Genomic DNA, 23,910 nt, shown 5'->3' on the forward strand with positions numbered 1-23,910 from the left:
CTTGTTTACTATATATATATATATATATACAAAGTAATGATAAGCTGGTGACATAAAAATCTTTTCAATGTAAGATCACCAATTACAAATCAATTTTCGATACTTTTAATCAATAACTGCTGATCAAAAATGCTTATTGTTATATTTAACCAGCAACCAAATTCAATGTTGAGTCTGCTCAGCTAGCTATGCAGACCTTGAAGGGTATCTACACTCAAAAAAACATTAAATCCTTTTTACCTGTAATCCTTACATGGTTATCACATATTAGCTAAATAATTGCTTAAACCTGATATAGGACTTGCACTCGAAATCAGCAGCCGGAAAACTCAGACAGGGATGTTGCATTCAAGAGGAATGTTGGAAAATATCTGACACAGGTTAGCAACATTATCATTATAGTATGAAATAATTTTTAAGCACTCTAAACATTAAATACATTTTAGAAAATATTTTGGTCTTTAGTTTGTATTGCAATAAACAGTTACTATTTCACACAGGGTGCAATTGTCCCCACATTTTTTGCACCTCACACAATGAGGATGCTATTTCTGAAATCAGTATAAAATTTTGGCTCTTACTCTACAATACTCTGTATATACATCCTACTAAAAAAAGAAAGACATAATAGATTTGTTTCATCACAGATTGTAGCTTTTAAAACTTGAAAGTATTCTACATGTTGTACTGTCGATAGAAATGCTTGCTGCTTCAGTGGCTCTGTGGCGCAATGGATAGCGCATTGGACTTCTAGTAGGTTGTAGTTATTCAAAGGTTGTGGGTTCGAGTCCCACCAGAGTCATTCTTTAGCTTCAAATGCAAACATTTAAAATTTACTTAAAATGATACATAACATAGACATTGTATATGGGAGACCTATATACTATATATACAAAGTAATTATAGGCTGTTGACATAAAAATCATTTAAATGTAAGACCAGTTACAAATCAATTTTAGATACTTTAAATCAATAACTGGTAATAAAAATGTGGATGGTTATTTTTAACCAGCAATGAAAATATTATGTTGAGTCTGCTCACGTAGGAATACAAAGCTTAAAGTGTATCTACAGTACACTCAAAAATCATAAAAAATCCTTAGATGGGTATTACAAATAACCTACACAATTGCTAAAACCTTATATAGGACTTGCACTTGAAAACAGCAAGAGGAAGACTCAGACATAGCTGTTGCATTTGGGAGAAATGTTATAAATATCTGACACTCGATAGCCATGTAATTATTATAATATAAATTAATATAAATATCTATACTGGTAAAAATACAAAACCTATATAAATGTTACCAAAATGTTTCTGTCTTCAGTTTCTTTGCAACAAACACTCAATCAGATATGGTGCAATTGTCCCCATATTGATTTGCACCTCACACAAAGTGGGAGCCATTTCTGAAATCATTACAAAAATGTTACTCTCACTCTACGATACTCTCTTTACAGCATACTTAAAAAATAGAAAAATAAAAAGATTAGTTTCATCACAGATTGTGTCATTTAAAACATAAGAGTATTCAACACATTGTACTGTTGATACAAAAATATGATACATCAGTGGCTCTGTGGCGCAATGGATAGCGCATTGGACTTCTAGTAGGTTGTAGTTATTCAAAGGTTGTGGGTTCGAGTCCCACCAGAGTCGTTCTTTAGTTTCAAATGCAAAGATTTAAAGTTTACTTACAATAATACATAACGTAGACATTGTATACAGGAGACTTATTTACTATATATATATATATATATATATATATACACAAAGTAATGATAGGCTGGTGACATAAAAATCATTTAAATGTAAGACCAGTTACAAATCAATTTTAGATACTTTAAATCAATAACTGATAATAAAAATGTGGATGGTTATTTTTAACCAGCATTCAAAATATTATGTTGAGTCTGCTCACGTAGGAATACAAAGCTTGAAGTGTATCTACAGTACACTCAAAAATCATAAAAAATCCTTAGATGGGTATTACAAATAACCTACACAATTGCTAAAACCTGATAAAGGACTTGCACTTGAAAACAGCAAGAGGAAGACTCAGACATAGCTGTTGCATTCAAGAGCAATGTTATAAATATATGACACTCGATAGCCATGTAATTATTATAATATAAATTAATATAAATATCTATACTGGTAAAAATACAAAACCTATATAAATGTTACCAAAATGTTTCTGTCTTCAGTTTCTTTGCAACAAACACTCAATCAGACATGGTGCAATTGTACCCATATTGATTTGCACCTCACACAAAGTGGGAGCTATTTCTGAAATCATTACAAAAATTTGACTCTCACTCTACGATACTCTCTTTACAGCATACTTATAAAATAGAAAAATAAAAAGATTAGTTTCATCACAGATTGTGTCATTTAAAACATAAGAGTATTCAACACATTGTACTGTTGATACAAAAATATGATACATCAGTGGCTCTGTGGTGCAATGGATAGTGCATTGGACTTCTAGTAGGTTGTAGTTATTCAAAGGTTGTTGGTTCTAGTCCCATCAGAGTCATTCTTTAGTTTCAAATGCAAAGATTTAAAGTTTACTTACAATAATACATAACGTAGACATTGTATACAGGAGACTTATTTACTATATATATATATATATATATATATATATATATACAAAGTAATGATAGGCTGGTGACATAAAAATCTTTTCAATGTAAGATCACCAATTACAAATCAATTTTCGATACTTTAAATCAATAACTGCTGATCAAAAATGCTTATTGTTATATTTAACCAGCAACCAAATTCAATGTTGAGTCTGCTCAGCTAGCTATGCAGACCTTGAAGGGTATCTACACTCAAAAAACATTAAATCCTTTTTACCTGTAATCCTTACATGGTTGTCACATATTAGCTAAATAATTGCTTAAACCTGATATAGGACTTGCACTCGAAATCAGCAGCCGGAAAACTCAGACAGGGATGTTGCATTCAAGAGGAATGTTGGAAAATATCTGACACAGGTTAGCAACATTATCATTATAGTATGAAAATATTTTTAAGCACTCTAAACATTAAATACATTTTAGAAAATATTTTGGTCTTTAGTTTGTATTGCAATAAACAGTTACTATTTCACACAGGGTGCAATTGTCCCCACATTTTTTGCACCTCACACAATGAGGATGCTATTTCTGAAATCAGTATAACATTTTGGCTCTTACTCTACAATACTCTGTATATACATCCTACTAAAAAAAGAAAGACATAATAGATTTGTTTCATCACAGATTGTAGCTTTTAAAACATGAAAGTATTCTACAAGTTGTACTGTCGATACAAACGCTTGCTACTTCAGTGGCTCTGTAGCGCAATGGATAGCGCATTTGACTTCTAGAAGGTTGTAGTTATTCAAAGTTTGTTGGTTCAAGTCCCACCAGAGTCATTCTTTAGCTTCAAATGCAAACATTTAAAATTTACTTAAAATGATACATAACATAGACATTGTATATGGGAGACCTATATACTATATATACAAAGTAATTATAGGCTGTTGACATAAAAATAATTTAAATGTAAGACCAGTTACAAATCAATTTTAGATACTTTAAATCAATAACTGGTAATAAAAATGTGGATGGTTATTTTTAACCAGCAATGAAAATATTATATTGAGTCTGCTCACGTAGGAATACAAAGCTTAAAGTGTATCTACAGTACACTCAAAAATCATAAAAAATCATTAGATGGGTATTACAAATAACCTACACAATTGCTAAAACCTGATATAGGACTTGCACTTGAAAACAGCAAGAGGAAGACTCAGACATAGCTGTTGCATTTGGGAGAAATGTTATAAATATCTGACACTCGATAGCCATGTAATTATTATAATATAAGTTAATATAAATATCTATACTGGTAAAAATACAAAACCTATATAAATGTTACCAAAATGTTTCTGTCTTCAGTTTCTTTGCAACAAACACTCAATCAGACATGGTGCAATTGTCCCCATATTGATTTGCACCTCACACAAAGTGGGAGCCATTTCTGAAATCATTACAAAAATGTTACTCTCACTCTACGATACTCTCTTTACAGCATACTTAAAAAATAGAAAATAAAAAGATTAGTTTCATCACAGATTGTGTCATTTAAAACATAAGAGTATTCAACACATTGTGCTGTTTATACAAAAATATGATACATCAGTGGCTCTGTGGCGCAATGGATAGCCCATTGGACTTCTAGTAGGTTGTAGTTATCAAAAGGTTGTGGGTTCGAGTCCCACCAGAGTCGTTCTTTAGTTTCAAATGCAAAGATTTAAAGTTTACTTACAATAATACATAACGTAGACATTGTATACAGGAGACTTATTTACTATATATATATATATATATACAAAGTAATAATTGGCTGGTGACATAAAAATCATTTAAATGTAAGACCAGTTACAAATCAATTTTAGATACTTTAAATCAATAACTGTTAATAAAAATGTGGATGGTTATTTTTAACCAGCAATCAAAATATTATGTTGAGTCTGCTCACGTAGGAATACAAAGCTTGAAGTGTATCTACAGTACACTCAAAAATCATAAAAAATCCTTAGATGGGTATTACAAATAACCTACACAATTGCTAAAACCTGATATAGGACTTGCACTTGAAAACAGCAAGAGGAAGACTCAGACATAGCTGTTGCATTTGGGAGCAATGTTATAAATATCTGACACTCGATAGCCATGTAATTATTATAATATAAATTAATATAAATATCTATACTGGTAAAAATACAAAACCTATATAAATGTTACCAAAATGTTTCTGTCTTCAGTTTCTTTGCAACAAACACTCAATCAGACATGGTGCAATTGTACCCATATTGATTTGCACCTCACACAAAGTGGGAGCTATTTCTGAAATCATTACAAAAATTTGACTCTCACTCTACGATACTCTCTTTACAGCCTACTTAAAAAATAGAAAAATAAAAAGATTAGTTTCATCACAGATTGTGTCATTTAAAACATAAGAGTATTCAACACATTGTACTGTTGATAAAAAAATATGATACAACAGTGTCTCTGGGGCGCAATGGATAGCACAATGGTCTTCTAGTAGGTTGTAGTTATTCAAAGGTTGTGGGTTCGAGTCCCACCAGAGTCGTTCTTCAGTTTCAAATGCAAAAATTTAAAGTTAACTTACAATAATACATAACATAGACATTGTATACAGGAGACTTGTTTACTATATATATATATACAAAGTAATGATAGGCTGGTGACATAAAAATCTTTTCAATGTAAGATCACCAATTACAAATCAATTTTCGATACTTTTAATCAATAACTGCTGATCAAAAATGCTTATTGTTATATTTAACCAGCAACCAAATTCAATGTTGAGTCTGCTCAGCTAGCTATGCAGACCTTGAAGGGTATCTACACTCAAAAAAACATTAAATCCTTTTTACCTGTAATCCTTACATGGTTATCACATATTAGCTAAATAATTGCTTAAACCTGATATACAGATGTAGCCACCTTTATCTTGAGTGGCCGCGGCGGTTGTCCCGTTCGACCATACGCAGCGTACTGTGGCGTAGCGAGGCGCGCCTAGCCACAGAGAGGCTATCTAATCGCACGGAGACAGACATTTGACGTTTGGCGTTACCTTTACGTGTAATACCTGCGATCAGCCACCAGATGTCGCTTTTTACAATCACCTCTGCGCATGCGTGTGGTCTCCCGTAAAATACAATACTGACATACATAATAAAGACTACTTTACTAAGGCGTCTCATTACGCTGCATACAGCAAATACTGTACTCATTACGCTGCATTATTTAATACAGTACTGTATATACAGTACGACACCGACGCAAATACAGTAGTACAGCATACAGTATATGATCCATCTACAATACTTTATGAATACTGTATGTGAGCGTCCAAGTCCCGCAGACAAAACACAGTACTGTAAAACCAGTAGTGTACACTGTCGCAAATGGATGTGTGTTACAAGTTCACTATTGCCTCTCAAGATTAGGAATTTTCTACAGTATGTTATCGTCCTAATCCCGTAGCCATTACAGCATAATCAAAACCAACGGATTTATACATTTGTCTGCGGCGAAGTGGTGAAGTGTTTCGCTTCCTATACTCAGAGTCCAGGGTTCGATTCCTTAAGTACGAATGCATGTTACTGTAGTTTTTTTCAGACACTTTATTATTTTTTTTATTCACATACTGTAAACCAGGGCATACAGTAGCTGCATGAGCGGTTCTATGCGATCGAGTCCGGTGTACCATAATGTGCAGGTTCTATGCAGGTTAAGGTACTATGCTCCGTACACAGTACACATACAATTCTGTAGCTGGGCAGACTGAATAGAAATGGCTACCACCTATGACTCCTTGCCCCACAGAGGCCCTAGGCTACGGAGCAAGTAATAGTCCAGATTGTACAGACTATGGGGCAATGCTGAAGGAGCGTCACAATCCCCTAGCTAAAATACACAGTATGCATATTATGGTACACCGGACTCGATGACATACTGTAGCACACTGGCAAAATGGCCGCCGCCCCTGAACCCTTGTGCAGGTTATGGGGCAATGCTGAAGGAGCGTCACAATCCCCTAGCCAAAATACACAGGGGAGGGATAAGCTACTGTAGGATTGCATACAGTATTACGGTACACCGGACTCAATCGCATAGCACACTGTCAAAACGACCACTACCCCTGAACCCCCACCTCGTGGCAGGCAGCAGTTGGGTATGGAATGAGAAATGGCATAAGCTGTGCAGGCTACGGGGCGATGCTGAAGGAGCGTCACAATCCCCTAGCCAAAATACACAGAGATACTGTAAGCGAGGTCTATGCGCATTACAGTACTGTACGTTACACCGGGCTCGGTCGCATAGCAAACTGACAAAACACAAGTTTTACAGTACATACAGTAAAGCAGGCCAAAGCTGCAGGAGAGTTTCTACTGTAAAGGTTCTATGCACCGTACGGTAATGTACACATACCTGTACAATTCTATAGCAGGGCAGACTCAATTGAAATGGCTACCGCCTGTGACTCCTACAGTAGCTCCTAGGAGGCACTCAGCTATGGAGCAAATAACAGCACAGATTTTGCAGGCTACGGGGCAATGCTGAAGGAGCGTCACAATCCCCTAGCTACAATACACAGGGGTGATAGAGATAATCGAGTGGCTGGAGGGGGGTCCCCTTGATTTAAGGGGCCCCCACTCCTCCAGGGTACTCCGGCCAGGTGTGACTAGTTGGGTATTTAATTCCATGGCCGCAGGGACCGGTATAAAAGTCTCCCCCGGCTGTGCATTATCTGTCCAGCTAGTGGAGCCCAGTGCTGATTCAAAAAATATGGGGAACCCCTACGCTTTTTTTGTCCCCCTTATTTTTTGCACCAGGACCAGGCGCAGAGCCCGGTGCTGGTTCTAAAAAGATGGGGGATCCCGTGTCCATTTTTTCCGTATTCCTTCCGGAATTCGACTGCAATTGCATATACAGTACTGTACCCCTTAATGTCACTGCTTACAGTATACAGTATTTAGACATGAGCTTGTGTACAGTATCTGTCATGAGGTGCTTTTTTCACTGACACTATAACTTTTTTCTATTGTGATATACTGTACAGAGGCGGCAAACTAGCCAAACGGGAATAATCAGCTTCTGCAGAATAAAATGAGATGCTACAGTACATGCCTATATTCTGTGAGTGACTGCGGCTCTATGAAATTAAATCAGAAAATTTAAATATGAAATGCATTACTAATGTGTGGCATTACTGTACTGTATGTGTATAAGGTGTACTACAATATTTTCTGGTGTAACATAAGGAAAGGGCACTACTGCATGGTCTAATGCAGTGGTTCTCAAACTTGGTCCTCAGGACCCCACACAGTGCATGTTTTGCAGGTAAACCAGCAAGTGCACAGATGTATTCATTACTAACTGACACATTTTAGAAGGTCCATACAGTAGGTGGAGCTAATTTTTTCACTTGTGATTCTGTGAGACCTGCAAAACCTGCACTGTGTGGGGTCCTGAGGACTGAGTTTGAGAACCTGTGGTCTAATGTAAATAAAGATGAATGTGGTGGGGTGTAATGTGAATAAGGGGCATTACTGTTAGGAGTAATGTGGTACTATGATATGATGTCATGAGAATAAGAGACACCACTGCATGATATAATGTGAATAAAGTTGCAGTACTGTGTTGTGTCATTTCATCTTCGGGTATTATTGTGTTACCATGCCCCTTCCCAGCAAGAACATACTGTACACTGTTTTGGGCTGGCACTAAATGTGCACATTGTTCTTATTTAGATTATAGGGGGTAGGAGCGCCAAAATGGGTGATGGTGCTGGGAAAGGGGTGCAGGGTTAGAGGCGGAACTACGTAGCATCTGTGCAAGAGGGCATCAGCCAAAATCTAGCCTAGGGCATCATGTTGGTCAGGTTTGGCTCTGATAATACTGTATACTGTACTCTTACTGTACTTTGCATTCAATACAGATACTGTTTGCACACAGGTTTTACATGAATCATTGGCAATGCTGCAGGAGTGTCTCATTAGGCAATCTAAAATATACCACGACTATGGGTGGGGATACAGTAGGGAAGTTCTGTCACCATAAGCTGTCTGCTGTGTATAGCATATTTCCATCTGAGATGCATTTGTGTGTTTGTAATAAGAAAAAAACATTTTACTGTACATTTAGTGGATACAGTATTTCTCCCCCATAATGACGTATCATACTGTACAGGTACCCTCATGTACTGTACCGTACCATACTGTAAAATTGAATATTTATTGGAAAAACATCAATATTAATGTAAAAATAAAGTATTACAACATCCGATTCCATGTACTGCACTGATCAAAATGTACAGTACTCTTATTCAGGACTTATAAAACTGAAAATAACTGTTCATACAGTACACATCAATAACATTACTACTGTATAATATTCTACATTAGTTTATGCAATAATCAGACAAAGGCAATTTTATCATTTTTTTTAATAATGCACCAATTTAAAATTTTAAACAGAAAATACAGAACTACATATTTGTGGCTTGACCATTTCTTTCAACTACAACAGGTAATACTTTATACAGGTGATTTATATAATTATTACAATGTTCAGGTGTGAGTACTTCTAGCCAAAATTTCTTTATCCCATCCACCAGTTGCTGTTTTGTTGTTGGCTTTGCAACACTCCTAACGTACCTCTTCAATTGAGCCCACACTAATTCGATTGGGTTCATGTCTGGTGATCTATATAAAAATAAAAAAAAAGCGTATAGAAAAAATTAATTACATTACAGTAAATAGAGAAAATTAAACATACAATATTGTACTGTTTATTAAACAAAAATTTTTTTTACAGTACTAGAGTGCTATCCAAAATTTTACTTGTACACTGTTGAAAGAATACTCACTCTGGTGGTGTGCGTTCCCAATTCATACCTTTCTCTTCCATAAATTTGGCTGAGGCGGAGTGTTTAGGATCATTGTCTTGGAATATCCTATGGTGAGTTGGGTAATATTTATTCACAAATGGCACCATACATTTCTCTACTATTGTTTCTTGGAAATATTTCTTATCCATGATTCCTACAGAAATCAAAAAATGTTGTTCATTAATAAGCAACTCCTTTTATTGTGCAGTTACACGTACTCTACAGTACAACATGTATTTTTACAGAACACAGGCACAGAATAAAGTATAGTACTGTACCTTCGAAAAATAATAGGGGACCAGCTCCTAATCGTGATATGCCTCCCCATACATGGATTTTCAATGGATGCTTTGGGCGTGGTTTTAAAGAGATATGGTTACGTTTCCTGAATGACATTCTGGAGAACCGCTCAAGGGCAACAGACGATTCATCTGTGAAAATGACATCATCAAATGTTTCACCACTCTCAATCCATCGCCGTGCCTGTTCCACTCTCTTTTCTTTATTCACATCTCTTATCATTGGAGATATCCTGTGAAGAGCCAAAAATAATGAAATCAGATACAGTTATGAAATTACAGATTTACAGATTACTGTATATACAGTAGACTGTATGTGCAGTATACTGTATTATATACCTACTGTATACATTAAACTGTACATACAGTACATTAAGTTACATACAGAGTAATATATATATATACATACTGTACATACACACAAACACACACACACACACACACACAGTATACAGTATGTAATCATCACAATAAGCCGGCAATGCTTCATTGCTGTCTCTGAGTGCCTATACAGTAGGTATCTCTTTTGGGATAGAATATATACAGTATATACACACACACATACTGTATATAGTATAAAGTACACACTCTGTATAATGATTTATGGCATTATTATATCACGTATCAAGGGATTATTAACAGTGCATTTACTGTATGGTTTATACTGCTTTCAGTATTTTACCTTGTTGCGCCAAAGGTCCATCCCATTTTCCGTCGCATCCTTCTGATGCTGGTGGCCGATATGTCCAGGTCATACTTGGAATGGAGAATTCGTTTTATTTGCAGAGCAGTACGCTCATCATCCTCACGAGTTAGTTCCTCCACAATTTGTTGCACTCTCCTACAGTACAATACAGTATGAAAAATATGAATTCATGAACAGCACAATCACAGTTACAATTGATGAAGTTTTTATTTTATTTCAAAAAAATTGTTTATGGTATAAAGCAAGTCATTTAAACATTACAGTAGTGTACAGTACGTACCATGTGCATTTTGTAGGAAATACAAATCTGGGCGTTGTTCTCTCGAATGCATGATAGCGCACCGTTTCTAAAGTGACTATAATGCCACTTTCCTTGAGCCATGCATGGATCTCTTTGATGGTTTTATTTTCTTTTTTCATGTTGGCGATTATCTTGCTCATCGTTTTGTTGATAGTTACTGGCATGTTGTCCAACTATAATTCCTGTATGGAGAGAAAACATTTGTGAATACTGTAGTCTAAAATTTACACATCTGAAAATGCATAAGAGTTTTATGATAGAAGTTAATACTGTACATGTTTACTATCCAGTACCTGATGTTCAAATTTAAGTATTGTATACTGTACAGTACTGAAAATACAACTTCAGTGTTATGGACTGTATGAAACAGATACAGTACAGTAAATAACCCTCCTTGGAAGTGCATGGGCCCTGTGAGACTTACAGTAGTGTACAGCATAAGGGTCGACTGACATGATGTACAAGCATTACATACAGTACATGTCAGTACTGTATGTAAATTCTTCAATTATTGCCTAACAACAATGCTGCTTACTGTATATTAAATACTGTAGGCCTAGAAATGTGCATCTCAATATAGTAGTTAAAAACACAGGGGCCTATGTGGATAAGCGAGTTCTATGCACACTAAAAATGGCCACCGACCGTGAACCCCCAGCACGTGGCAGCGCTCGGATATGTAGTGAGATACAGTATGGCATACATTTCACAGTTCAGGGGGCAATGCTGAAGGAGCGTCACAATCCCCTAGCTCAATTACACTGGGATAAGCGAGGTCTACTGTATGCACATTACGGTATACCGAGCTGGATCGCTTAGCAACCTGACAAAATGGCCGCCGACCGTGAACTCCCAGCACGTGGCAGCGCTCGGATATGGAGTGAGATACAGTATGGCATACATTTCACAGTTCAGGGGGCAATGCTGAAGGAGCGTCACAATCCCCTAGCTCAATTACATTGGGATAAGCGAGGTCTATGCACATTACGGTATACCGAGCTGGATCGCTTAGCAACCTGACAACATGGCCGCCGACCGTGAACTCCCAGCACGTGGCAGCGCTCGGATATGGAGTGAGAGATGGTATACATTTTAAAATACACCGGGATAAGTTGTATAGGCCATGGAGCAATGCACAGGGACATTCATCATTTACGTACAGTATATAAATAATTGTAAACCGTAAATGAAAGAATTACCGGTCAAATACTGTATGACGAAACTGTGTCAATGAGCTGGAACAGTATGGCCTGTGAAGAAGTTTTCGAAGGCAGAAACGGAGAGCAAATTATCAGGAGATTTCTGAAAGGTCGGAGAAGATCCACACAGCAAGTCTGCTTACGAGGAAACAGATGTGCAAAGTGGGTAGCGGGCGGTGACTGAGACGCTCTTTTATTCCCATTCACACAAAAGGAATTCTTACCGCTGTGATTGGTGCCAATATAGGCGCATTCATCCTTACACCAATCACAGAGCATACTGTACTTTTGAATGTGAATAAAAGAGCGTCTCAGTCACCGCCCGCTACCCACTTTGCACATCTGTTTCCTCGTAGGCAGACTTGCTGTGTGGATCTTCTCCGACCTTTCAGAAATCTCCTGATAATTTGCTCTCCGTTTCTGCCTTCGAAAACTTCTTCACAGGCCATACTGTTCCAGCTCATTGACACAGTTTCGTCATACAGTATTTGACCGGTAATTCTTTCATTTACGGTTTACAATTATTTATATACTGTACGTAAATGATGAATGTCCCTGTGCATTGCTCCATGGCCTGTACAACTTATCCCGGTGTATTTTAAAATGTATGCCATACTGTATCTCACTACATATCCGAGCGCTGCCACGTGCTGGGAGTTCACGGTCGGTGGCCATTTTGTCAGGTTGCTAAGCGATCCAGCTCGGTATACCGTAATGTGCATAGACCTCGCTTATCCCAATGTAATTGAGCTAGGGGATTGTGACGCTCCTTCAGCATTGCCCCCTGAACTGTGAAATGTATGCCATATTGTATCTCACTACATATCCGAGCGCTGCCACGTGCTGGGAGTTCACGGTCGGCGGCCATTTTGTCAGGTTGCTAAGCGATCCAGCTCGGTATACCGTAATGTGCATACAGTAGACCTCGCTTATCCCAGTGTAATTGAGCTAGGGGATTGTGACGCTCCTTCAGCATTGCCCCCTGAACTGTGAAATGTATGCCATATTGTATCTCACTCCATATCCGAGCGCTGCCACGTGCTGGGAGTTCACGGTCGGCGGACATTTTGTCAGGTTGCTAAGCGATCCAGCTCGGTATACCGTAATGTGCATAGACCTCGCTTATCCCAATGTAATTGAGCTAGGGGATTGTGACGCTCCTTCAGCATTGCCCCCTGAACTGTGAAATGTATGCCATATTGTATCTCACTACATATCCGAGCGCTGCCACGTGCTGGGAGTTCACGGTCGGCGGCCATTTTGTCAGGTTGCTAAGCGATCCAGCTCGGTATACCGTAGTGTGCATAGACCTCGCTTATCCCAATGTAATTGAGCTAGGGGATTGTGACGCTCCTTCAGCATTGCCCCCTGAACTGTGAAATGTATGCCATACTGTATCTCACTACATATCCGAGCGCTGCCACGTGCTGGGGGTTCACGGTCGGTGGCCATTTTTAGTGTGCATAGAACTCGCTTATCCACATAGGCCCCTGTGTTTTTAACTACTATATTGAGATGCACATTTCTAGGCCTACAGTATTTAATATACAGTAAGCAGCATTGTTGTTAGGCAATAATTGAAGAATTTACATACAGTACTGACATGTACTGTATGTAATGCTTGTACATCATGTCAGTCGACCCTTATGCTGTACACTACTGTAAGTCTCACAGGGCCCATGCACTTCCAAGGAGGGTTATTTACTGTACTGTATCTGTTTCATACAGGAAACTAATTGCAGTCCATAACACTAATATTAAGCCCACTCCATTATCCACTCCTCCCCTGTGTATTAAACACCCCCTACCACCCTGGAAGTCATGTACCAGGGCCCCTTCATTCAGCACAATGCCCCCTTCTACAGTTTAGTGTTCTCCTTCCTGCCCCATCTGTGCAGTAAAGGAATAATTAGCAGAAATTATTTCTCCAGGTCCTACTGTACATACTGAGCGAAAGATAGAACCCCCCCTATCCCCCGCGGAGCATCAAAGCTGCCGCTGATAGCTCCCCCCACCCCTTCCGCTGGTGAGTGGGTAGGGGCCCCAGTGCATTGCTGTGTCCAGGGGCCCACACTGCTGTTAAGATGGCTCTAGTAATTGAGCTAGGGGATTGTGACGCTCCTTCAGCATTGCCCCTGGACTGTACCATACTGTATCTCACTCCATATCCAAGCGCTGCCACGTGCTGGGAGTTCACGGTCGGTGGCCATTTTGTCAGGTTGCTAAGCGATCCAGCTCGGTATAACGTAATGTACATAGACCTTGCTTATCCCGGTGTACTACAGGTATGTGCAGTAGTACTGAATGATTGCTATCACTTGTGGTGAAACACCTATCTTATCAAATACAGTAACTACTGTACAGTATAGTTGTTCGCACAGGTGATGGTAATCATACTGTATATTTAAACTGAAGTCCGTAACAGAGCATTCTGTCCCTCCTGCAGAGGTTCTTGTTGGGAGGCACAGGGAAAAAAGGCAAATACTGTACAGTATTTGCACTTTACTGTTGTGCACTTTATTTGAAAATGTACAGTTGTTTGCTATTTTTAGCATGCTGTGCTTTACATGTTTTCTTATTGTGGTTTTTATATTTTTAGACAAAAGACAAAGAATGCAGACTACCAGATTTTACGGGAGTGCCAAAACCCACCCATCAGTGGCACAGAAACTTGCTGCATTAGTCCCACAAAAGAAGAAGAAAACTGCCAAGGCGGCTCAGAAAGAAAATGTGGTGAAACCACGAAAAAATGCCAAGGCAAAGAATAATACGTTGGAGATGATATGTGGTGTGGCAAATGATGTAATTGTTCCATCTCCTGCAGATCACAGTGTTCAGCCAATGAATCTGGAAATACCGGTGCTAGAGGACGTGACAAACACGCTGCATCAGGAAGCTTCTTTTTTGGACCATGTAGCCACCCCTGGACAAGAAGACATGACACATTCACCACGAAGAAGGTTGCATTTCACAGATGTGAACACCAAAGTGCAGGACTGCCAGTGTACCTGTCCTGTTTTACTAAAGGAGCTACTCAGTAAGGTGACCAATATGGAGTCAGAAGTTGGTGGACAGGTCAATCAGCTGCAGACCGATGTGGCTGGCCTTAAAGAAGGCATAAAGGAACAGATGGTAGAAGCCATGAAGAAAGTCATTGAACAAACGAGGGAAGAATGGCAAGTTGGAGTTTGCCGCACCATCATTGCAACACACCACCAAGCGGTTCAAGTCAGCGGCCTGGACGACCGAGGCCTGGAGGACCGCAGAGGAGGCCTGGAGGACCGCAGAGGAGGCCTGGAGGACCGCAGAGGAGGCCTGGAGGACCGCAGCGGACTGGACGAAGTCAGCGGCATGGACGACCACAGAGGAGGCCTGGAGGACCGCAGAGGAGGCCTGGAGGACCGCAGAGGAGGCCTGGAGGACCGCAGAGGAGGCCTGGACGACCGCAGAGGAGGCCTGGACGACCGCAGAGGAGGCCTGGAGGACCGCAGAGGAGGCCTGGAGGACCGCAGCGGACTGGACGAAGTCAGCGGCATGGACGACCACAGAGGAGGCCTGGAGGACCGCAGAGGAGGCCTGGAGGACCGCAGAGGAGGCCTGGAGGACCGCAGAGGAGGCCTGGAGGACCGCAGAGGAGGCCTGGACGACCGCAGAGGAGGCCTGGACGACCGCAGAGGAGGCCTGGACGACCGCAGAGGAGGCCTGGACGACCGTAGAGGAGGCCTGGGGGACCGCAGCAGCGGACTGGACGAAGTCAGCGACTTGGACGACCGCAGAGGAGGCCTGGAGGACCGCAGAGGAGGCCTGGAGGACCGCAGAGGAGGCCTGGAGGACCGCAGAGGAGGCCTGGACGACCGCAGAGGAGGCCTAGACGACCATAGAGGAGGCCTGGGGGACCGCAGCAGCGGACTGGACGAAGTCAGCGACTTGGACGACCGCAGAGGAGGCCTGGAGGACCGCAGAAGAGGCCTGGAGGACCGCAGAAGAGACCTGGAGGACCGCAGAAGAGACCTGGAGGACCGCAGAGGCCTGGACCACAGCAGCGGACTGGACGAAGTCAGCGACTTGGGCGACCGCAGAGGAGGCCTGGACGACCGCAGAGGAGGCCTGGACGACCGCAGAGGAGGCCTGGACGACCGCAGAGGAGGCCTGGGGGACCGCAGCAGCGGACTGGACGAAGTCAGCGACTTGGACGACCGCAGAGGAGGCCTGGAGGACCGCAGAAGAGACCTGGAGGACCGCAGAAGAGACCTGGAGGACCGCAGAGGCCTGGACCACAGCAGCGGACTGGACGAAGTCAGCGACTTGGGCGACCGCAGAGGAGGCCTGGACGACCACAGAGGCCTGGAGGACCGCAGAGGAAACATGGAGGACCGCAGAGGAGGCCTGGAGGACCGCAGAGGAGGCCTGGAGGACCGCAGAAGAGACCTGGAGGACAGCAGAGGAGGCCTGGAGGACCGCAGAGGAGGCCTGGAGGACCGCAGAGGAGGCCTGGAGGACCGCAGAAGAGACCTGGAGGACAGCAGAGGAGGCCTGGAGGACCGCAGAGGAGGCCTGGAGGACCGCAGAGGAGGCCTGGAGGACCGCAGAGGAGGCCTGGAGGACCGCAGAGGAGGCCTAGAGGACCGCAGAAGAGACCTGGAGGACCGCAGAGGAGGCCTGGAGGACCGCAGAGGAGGCCTGGAGGACCGCAGAGGAGGCCTGGAGGACCGCAGAGGAGGCCTGGAGGACCGCAGAGGAGGCCTGGAGGACCGCAGAGGAGGCCTGGACGACCGCAGAGGAGGCCTGGAGGACCGCAGAGGAGGCCTGGACGACCGCAGAGGAGGCCTGGACGACCGCAGAGGAGGCCTGGACGACCGCAGAGGAGGCCTGGACGACCGTAGAGGAGGCCTGGGGGACCGCAGCAGCGGACTGGACGAAGTCAGCGACTTGGACGACCGCAGAGGAGGCCTGGAGGACCGCAGAGGAGGCCTGGAGGACCGCAGAGGAGGCCTGGAGGACCGCAGAGGAGGCCTGGACGACCGCAGAGGAGGCCTGGAGGACCGCAGAGGAGGCCTGGACGACCGCAGAGGAGGCCTGGACGACCGCAGAGGAGGCCTGGACGACCGCAGAGGAGGCCTGGACGACCGTAGAGGAGGCCTGGGGGACCGCAGCAGCGGACTGGACGAAGTCAGCGACTTGGACGACCGCAGAGGAGGCCTGGAGGACCGCAGAGGAGGCCTGGAGGACCGCAGAGGAGGCCTGGACGACCGCAGAGGAGGCCTGGACGACCGCAGAGGAGGCCTAGACGACCGTAGAGGAGGCCTGGGGGACCGCAGCAGCGGACTGGACGAAGTCAGCGACTTGGACGACCGCAGAGGAGGCCTGGAGGACCGCAGAGGAGGCCTGGAGGACCGCAGAGGAGGCCTGGACGACCGCAGAGGAGGCCTGGACGACCGCAGAGGAGGCCTAGACGACCGTAGAGGAGGCCTGGGGGACCGCAGCAGCGGACTGGACGAAGTCAGCGACTTGGACGACCGCAGAGGAGGCCTGGAGGACCGCAGAAGAGGCCTGGAGGACCGCAGAAGAGACCTGGAGGACCGCAGAAGAGACCTGGAGGACCGCAGAGGCCTGGACCACAGCAGCGGACTGGACGAAGTCAGCGACTTGGGCGACCGCAGAGGAGGCCTGGACGACCGCAGAGGAGGCCTGGACGACCGCAGAGGAGGCCTGGACGACCGCAGAGGAGGCCTGGGGGACCGCAGCAGCGGACTGGACGAAGTCAGCGACTTGGACGACCGCAGAGGAGGCCTGGAGGACCGCAGAAGAGACCTGGAGGACCGCAGAAGAGACCTGGAGGACCGCAGAGGCCTGGACCACAGCAGCGGACTGGACGAAGTCAGCGACTTGGGCGACCGCAGAGGAGGCCTGGACGACCACAGAGGCCTGGAGGACCGCAGAGGAAACATGGAGGACCGCAGAGGAGGCCTGGAGGACCGCAGAGGAGGCCTGGAGGACCGCAGAAGAGACCTGGAGGACAGCAGAGGAGGCCTGGAGGACCGCAGAGGAGGCCTGGAGGACCGCAGAGGAGGCCTGGAGGACCGCAGAAGAGACCTGGAGGACAGCAGAGGAGGCCTGGAGGACCGCAGAGGAGGCCTGGAGGACCGCAGAGGAGGCCTGGAGGACCGCAGAGGAGGCCTAGAGGACCGCAGAAGAGACCTGGAGGACCGCAGAGGAGGCCTGGAGGACCGCAGAGGAGGCCTGGAGGACCGCAGAGGAGGCCTGGAGGACCGCAGAGGCCTGGACCACAGCAGCGGACTGGACGAAGTCAGCGACTTGGACGACCGCAGAGGAGGCCTGGAGGACCGCAGAAGAGACCTGGAGGACCGCAGAAGAGACCAGGAGGACCGCAGAAGAGACCTGGAGGACCGCAGAAGAGACCTGGAGGACCGCAGAGGAGGCCTGGAGGACCGCAGAGGGCTGGACGACCGCAGAGGCCTGGATTCAAGTGTGCTGTTGCCAGGAACACCAATGATGACCAGCACACCTGCTCACAGGCCACTTCGCAATACATTCGGAGGCTCTCTGAACAATATTGCCCTGGCTGTCATCTCAACTTCCCTGGACGACCATCTGTACAGAGCTTCAAATGGACATATTCAGAAATATGCATATTCTCTGTTCCAGCACCATGTACGGTACGACAAATACTTGACGTGGGCCAATCGTGTGAACTTTGATGGTTCCAAGGGCAAACTTCCGCTGCCCAAAAATCTGGTACATGACATCATGGCTAGGTGTGAACGCCGCGTGAGGATTGGTGATCCAGAAAAGAGGAAGATAAGGGATACCATAAACTCTGTGCTGAGAACGAAGAGGAAAATGACTTGGAAGCTCGACTATGATGAAACCAGATCATTACCTACCTCCTAGCTTCAGCACATCAGCTTCACACAGCTGAAGCTAAAAAATTGTGTCAATGTACCTGTATGACCTGTACATTTTCTGGGGCTGCATGCACTGTGCTGAATCCACTTGGAGCAGCTCGGTTACTCAAAGGGGAGTGCATGAACTTGGCTCACCACATTCCTGGTAATGTAAGGGCCTGTTACAAGTTGCCCCTTTTATTCCTGTTGATTTTTTGGGCGCTGCTGTATCTATCCAGTAGCAGCCGAGTCCATTGTGCTGTGTCCATCTGGGGCCTTGGGCTGCGTTTCCATCCAGGGGCTGCTGTTGTCAGTCCTCTATTCTGGTGTCCGTATGCGACAGTGTTAAAAAGCAAAAGACAAAAACGAAAAATAATTCAAAAAAGCAAAACCTAAAAATAAAGTACAAAAACCATTACCCCGCACCACCACCACAAAAAAATAAATTATAAAAATGTTAAAGTTGATATTGTTACTGTATTTGTGCTGTTACCTTTTGATTAAAGTACCGTACAGTATGTGTGATGTTGGCTTTATTACAATACAGTACAGTATGTGTGATGTTACATGTTCCAAATGATTTTGTCCGTAAATAAAGTGTTTCTTAAAATAAACATGACGTGGTTTCCAATGTTTGTATTCCCAACTTCCTGTACTGTATAAATTAGTACTACTGTATGATGGGAATTCAATTAAGAGTGGTATACTGTATGTAAAACAACTTGGTTAGGCATCTTGCATTTCATATTTTAATAAAAACCACAGGAAACTTCTATTTTTAAAAGTTTATTGAAGAAAAAAAAGGTGTTTTTTTTTAAATAAAGTTTGAAAGTTAATTAAAACAAAAAAGTAGTTTGTTCTTCGTTACATTCTTTTCTTGTGTATATAGATATCTGTGGGGGAAAAAAAAAAAAAAGTATTAAAGTAAAGACACTCATGTTCATTTGTTTTCCAAGAAAATTTGTGGAACCACACAGCCCAGCAATAAGTCATGCTGGGCTGTGTGGTTCCACAAAAGGCATGCGGTACAAAGTGAAATAGTGGTGTCAGTGGTCAGCACTTTGACACGCTAACATTTGTGGAACCACACAGCAATGGCTGACACACATAAAATGGCTGACACACACAAAATGCCTGACACACACAAAATGCCTGACACACACAAAATGCCTGACACACACAAAATGCCTGACACACACATGCTGGAGTGAAAACACATGTTTGCCAAACAGTCGACAGCACATGTCGGCCAGATGGCCGACCAAACTTGCTCCAAATCACCCCAAACTGGCCAGAAAGCACCCCAGCACACTCAGGAGGTACTGTACACCACAGCTAAATTAGGAGAGAATTTCATTACAAACAGCCAGATCTTGCAGATTATCTGCCAGATAATTGTATGGTGTACAGTATGCCTATCTTATACAGTAGAAAAAGATACTATACAATGGAGTACAAGAACAAAATTTTTTATTAAATAAAATTAAATTAATCTTAATAAAACATTAAAAAAGTGGTCCACTAAGAGGTGGACCACCACCCGCAGGAGCTGGATGGCACGCTGCAACTGTTCTGTGGGAAAAAAAGGACAGTATTACAAAACAAATACTGAATACTTTACAGTGTAGTAATGGCAATACAGTACTTTACTCTATATTAGACAATATTGTTATTTACAATGTACAGTACTGTATTGTCAGTACAGTAAATCAAACACTACTGTATGCTGTCGAGGTAATTTAAACATTGCTTTAGTTTACCTCTTGTATAAGTGGGCTGCTGCCTGCCCGCTTCTGGGCCAGCCCACCTATCTTGCCCCTGTCTGGGGCCCCCATAAATAATTGGCACTATATTGGAGAAAAAAAAACATTTAGTCACATTCAAATAGTAAACAATTATTACTGTATACTGTAGGTACAGTATTATACTGTATTGCTGGTATTCAAAATATAAAGTACTGTACAAGAGTTTAGCTTCAATAGGTCATAAACAAATTGTCAAAGGAATTAAACACCACAGTACAAATACTGTAGACATTTACTGTATGTATTAGCAGTCATGACATTTCATGACCGCTTCAGAAAAAAGAGGGTTACAGTACTGTAGGTGGTGTTGTAGGGAGTACTATCCATAATAGTGGACTGTACTCAGAGCCAGCCATAAATAATATGATTCCCTAGTCAAGTTTTTGGATGCTGCCCCCTTGCACAGATGCTATTTCCGCCTCTGAGCCTGTACCCCTTTCCCAGCACCATCACCCCTCAACCATAGCAGTCCTCATTTTGGTGCTCCTCCAACTTACTGTACTGTATGTTTAAAATAGCAACAGTGTGCACATTCGGTGTGCATCCCAAAACGGTGCATGTTCTTGCTGGGAAGGGGCAAGGCCACACAGTAATTCCCCAATCTGAAATGACGCCACACAGTACTGCAACTTTATTCACAACATATCATGCAATAGTGTCTCTTTTTCTCGTTACATCATATGATAGTACCACATTACTCCTCAAAGTATTCCCACTTATTCACATTGCATCACATCATATTGCTCTTTGTTCACATTAGACCACACAGTAGTGCCCTTGCTACAGTATATGTTACACAACAAAGTACTGTATACACATAATGCTGCACATTAGTAATGCATTTTGTATGCACAGAATATACTGTAGGCATGCTGCATATCATATTAATCAGCAGAAGCTGCTTGTGCCCCTGGGCATTTGGCAAGTATGCCTATGCCTAGGGCAGGCTCAGACTGGAGATCAGTACGTAATCCCGCTGGACGGGATCCCGGCAGTCAAAATACAGACGCCGGAATCCCGACCACACAATCCCGACAGGGGCGGCGAGCGGAAAGCAGCCCCTTGCATGCTTGCTTCGCTCGCCACGCGGTGGGCACGGTGCCTCGCTACGCTCTACACACTATTATATCAGTAGTCAGGAAACGCAGCATGCATTTGTGGAGTGAAGAGGGTGAAAAAGGAGAGAAAGTACAGTTTGTACTGTAAGGTTATGTCAGAGGGTGTGAAGATGATCAGCTCAGTGTTATACATGTTACAGTAAGTTAGAATACAGTACAGTGCATTATGTATTTCTATTTTATTACCAGGTGTCTCCTCCACTGGTTGGCGACGGACTGTAAAAAGATAATACAGTACAGTTAGTCATATCAGTTTGACTTAAAATAATGTTGGAGAAAAACAAATACTGTAATTACAGTACCAACTATTGCTACTGTACAGTATATTTACCAAAAATGTATTCTGGCTCGTCGTCTGTGGGTAAAAGAGAAGAATATTATAAGATACAGTATACAGTAAAAAGTATAGTAATAGTACACTAGTGTCCAGGCCCAGTGTCAGGTGGGTAAAAAAAGGTATGCTTGTGACAGGCATGGTGATTCCAAGGGACCCCACCGAGACCATCAGAAAATTTGTGAGTGACCCGTATGCCGGTGATTATGACTAGAATAAGGTAGCAACTCTTTTTTCTTTTGAATTATGTATACTGTACAGTACTGTATGTGCATATTGTACAGTACACTTAAAATATTTAGCAGTTACTGTAGTGGTAATTTTTGGGATGACAGTATTAGTATACTGTAAGCATCCAACTGAGGCCCCCAAACAGATGCCGCCACTAGGTACAGTACGTGCCTCTCGTGCCTAATGGGAAATTCATCACTGACAGTATCTAGAGAGATGAATGGAGAGACAGTGACAAGGGGTGAGAGAGAGAGAGAGAGAGAGAAATTGAGTAAGATGGGTGTTTTTTTTAGAACAGGATGTTGTCCATACAGTAGCAACCAATCAAATATTACCTACTGTACTGTATTATCGTCTGTAAGTGTAACTAGATACTGTAAATGTTAATGTGGGATGTGATCGGTTGCTACTGTATGGGCAATATCACCAGTTCAAACAAAAACAATTTTCATCCGATTTCTACGCATTTGCCAGAAAAATCTGATGAAAAGTGCTACTCTGATGGCATCAGATCAATGTCAGTAATAATTCTTACCACTAAATGCAGCAGCATCATCATCATCCTCCTCCTCCTCCGTGGCCTGTTCCAGTGTAGGGCCTGTGAAAAAAAACATTAATGTGAAAAAAAAAAAGGTTCATTCCAGGAAATACACATACCCTCCAACATGACCCGCCCCACTAGGTACAAAATGCTCTGGTTCTGGACTTCCCTCTTAATTTATTATTGCCATCACCTGTGAAGAAACAGCTTTCTTATCATATAACTAGTTCAACACAGGTGATGGAAATCATAAATTAAGAGGGAAGTCTAGAAACAGAGCAGTGCGGCGGGTCATGTTGGAGGGTCTGCATACAGAAACATAGAATTTGATGACAAATACTGTAAGAACCACTTTGCCCATCTAATCTGCCTCTTTTTTTTAACCTTTTTTTTACATCAAACCTTATAACAATTTTCCCCAAACATCACATGATGCAAAGATAAATAAATAAAAAAAGAGGTGCAAGATGGAATTGTGATTGGGCCCTCCCAACCACCCTTATGTTATATAAACAGGGTCTGCCACACGACTGTGGCTGAAATGACTGGTTGGTTTGGGCCCCCACCAAAAAAAGAAGCAATCAATCTCTCCTTGCTCAAACTGGCTCTACAGAGGCACGATGTACCGGACTGGACTTACTTAATGGGTGCAGTGAGGTGATGGACATAGAGATAGAGTCCTGGTCCTCCTCCTCCGCCACCGCCTGTGACAGTGTAGGGCCTGTGAAAGCAAAAAATCCATGAAATATACTTTTGTATTCTGTGTTGAATACAGTAAAGCAAAAATTCAGTCAGGAATTGGAGGAGGAGAGTAAATTTCGCACTCAGAGACGAGAATGTCGAGGCCAGAATCAGGGGGTAGTGGAGGAGGGTTAGGATACCGTACCTCACCCTGTTGGGATTGCTGCAATCAGGATGCCACTGTCGGTCACCTGACCGCTAGAATCCTGACTGCTGGTCACGCAAACCCAACCCATTGGTTTAACA

The 23,910-nt window shown here is 43.1% G+C and overlaps 3 non-coding genes across 3 annotated transcripts; all 3 read left to right on the forward strand.

Moving 5' to 3' along the window:
- Nucleotides 1-716: 716 nt before the first annotated feature.
- On the forward strand, nt 717-802 carry TRNAR-UCU (transfer RNA arginine (anticodon UCU)). Its single transcript is given in 2 exon segments — nt 717-753; nt 767-802. It is a non-coding gene; the product is annotated as a tRNA-Arg (tRNA).
- A 772-nt stretch (nt 803-1,574) lies between these two features.
- On the forward strand, nt 1,575-1,660 carry TRNAR-UCU (transfer RNA arginine (anticodon UCU)). The gene is given in 2 exon segments: nt 1,575-1,611; nt 1,625-1,660. It is a non-coding gene; the product is annotated as a tRNA-Arg (tRNA).
- A 2,539-nt stretch (nt 1,661-4,199) lies between these two features.
- On the forward strand, nt 4,200-4,285 carry TRNAR-UCU (transfer RNA arginine (anticodon UCU)). The gene is given in 2 exon segments: nt 4,200-4,236; nt 4,250-4,285. It is a non-coding gene; the product is annotated as a tRNA-Arg (tRNA).
- Nucleotides 4,286-23,910: the final 19,625 nt, after the last annotated feature.

Source organism: Pseudophryne corroboree, chromosome 4 (assembly GCF_028390025.1).
Source record: "Pseudophryne corroboree isolate aPseCor3 chromosome 4, aPseCor3.hap2, whole genome shotgun sequence".
Classification (NCBI taxonomy): Eukaryota; Metazoa; Chordata; class Amphibia; order Anura; family Myobatrachidae; genus Pseudophryne; species Pseudophryne corroboree.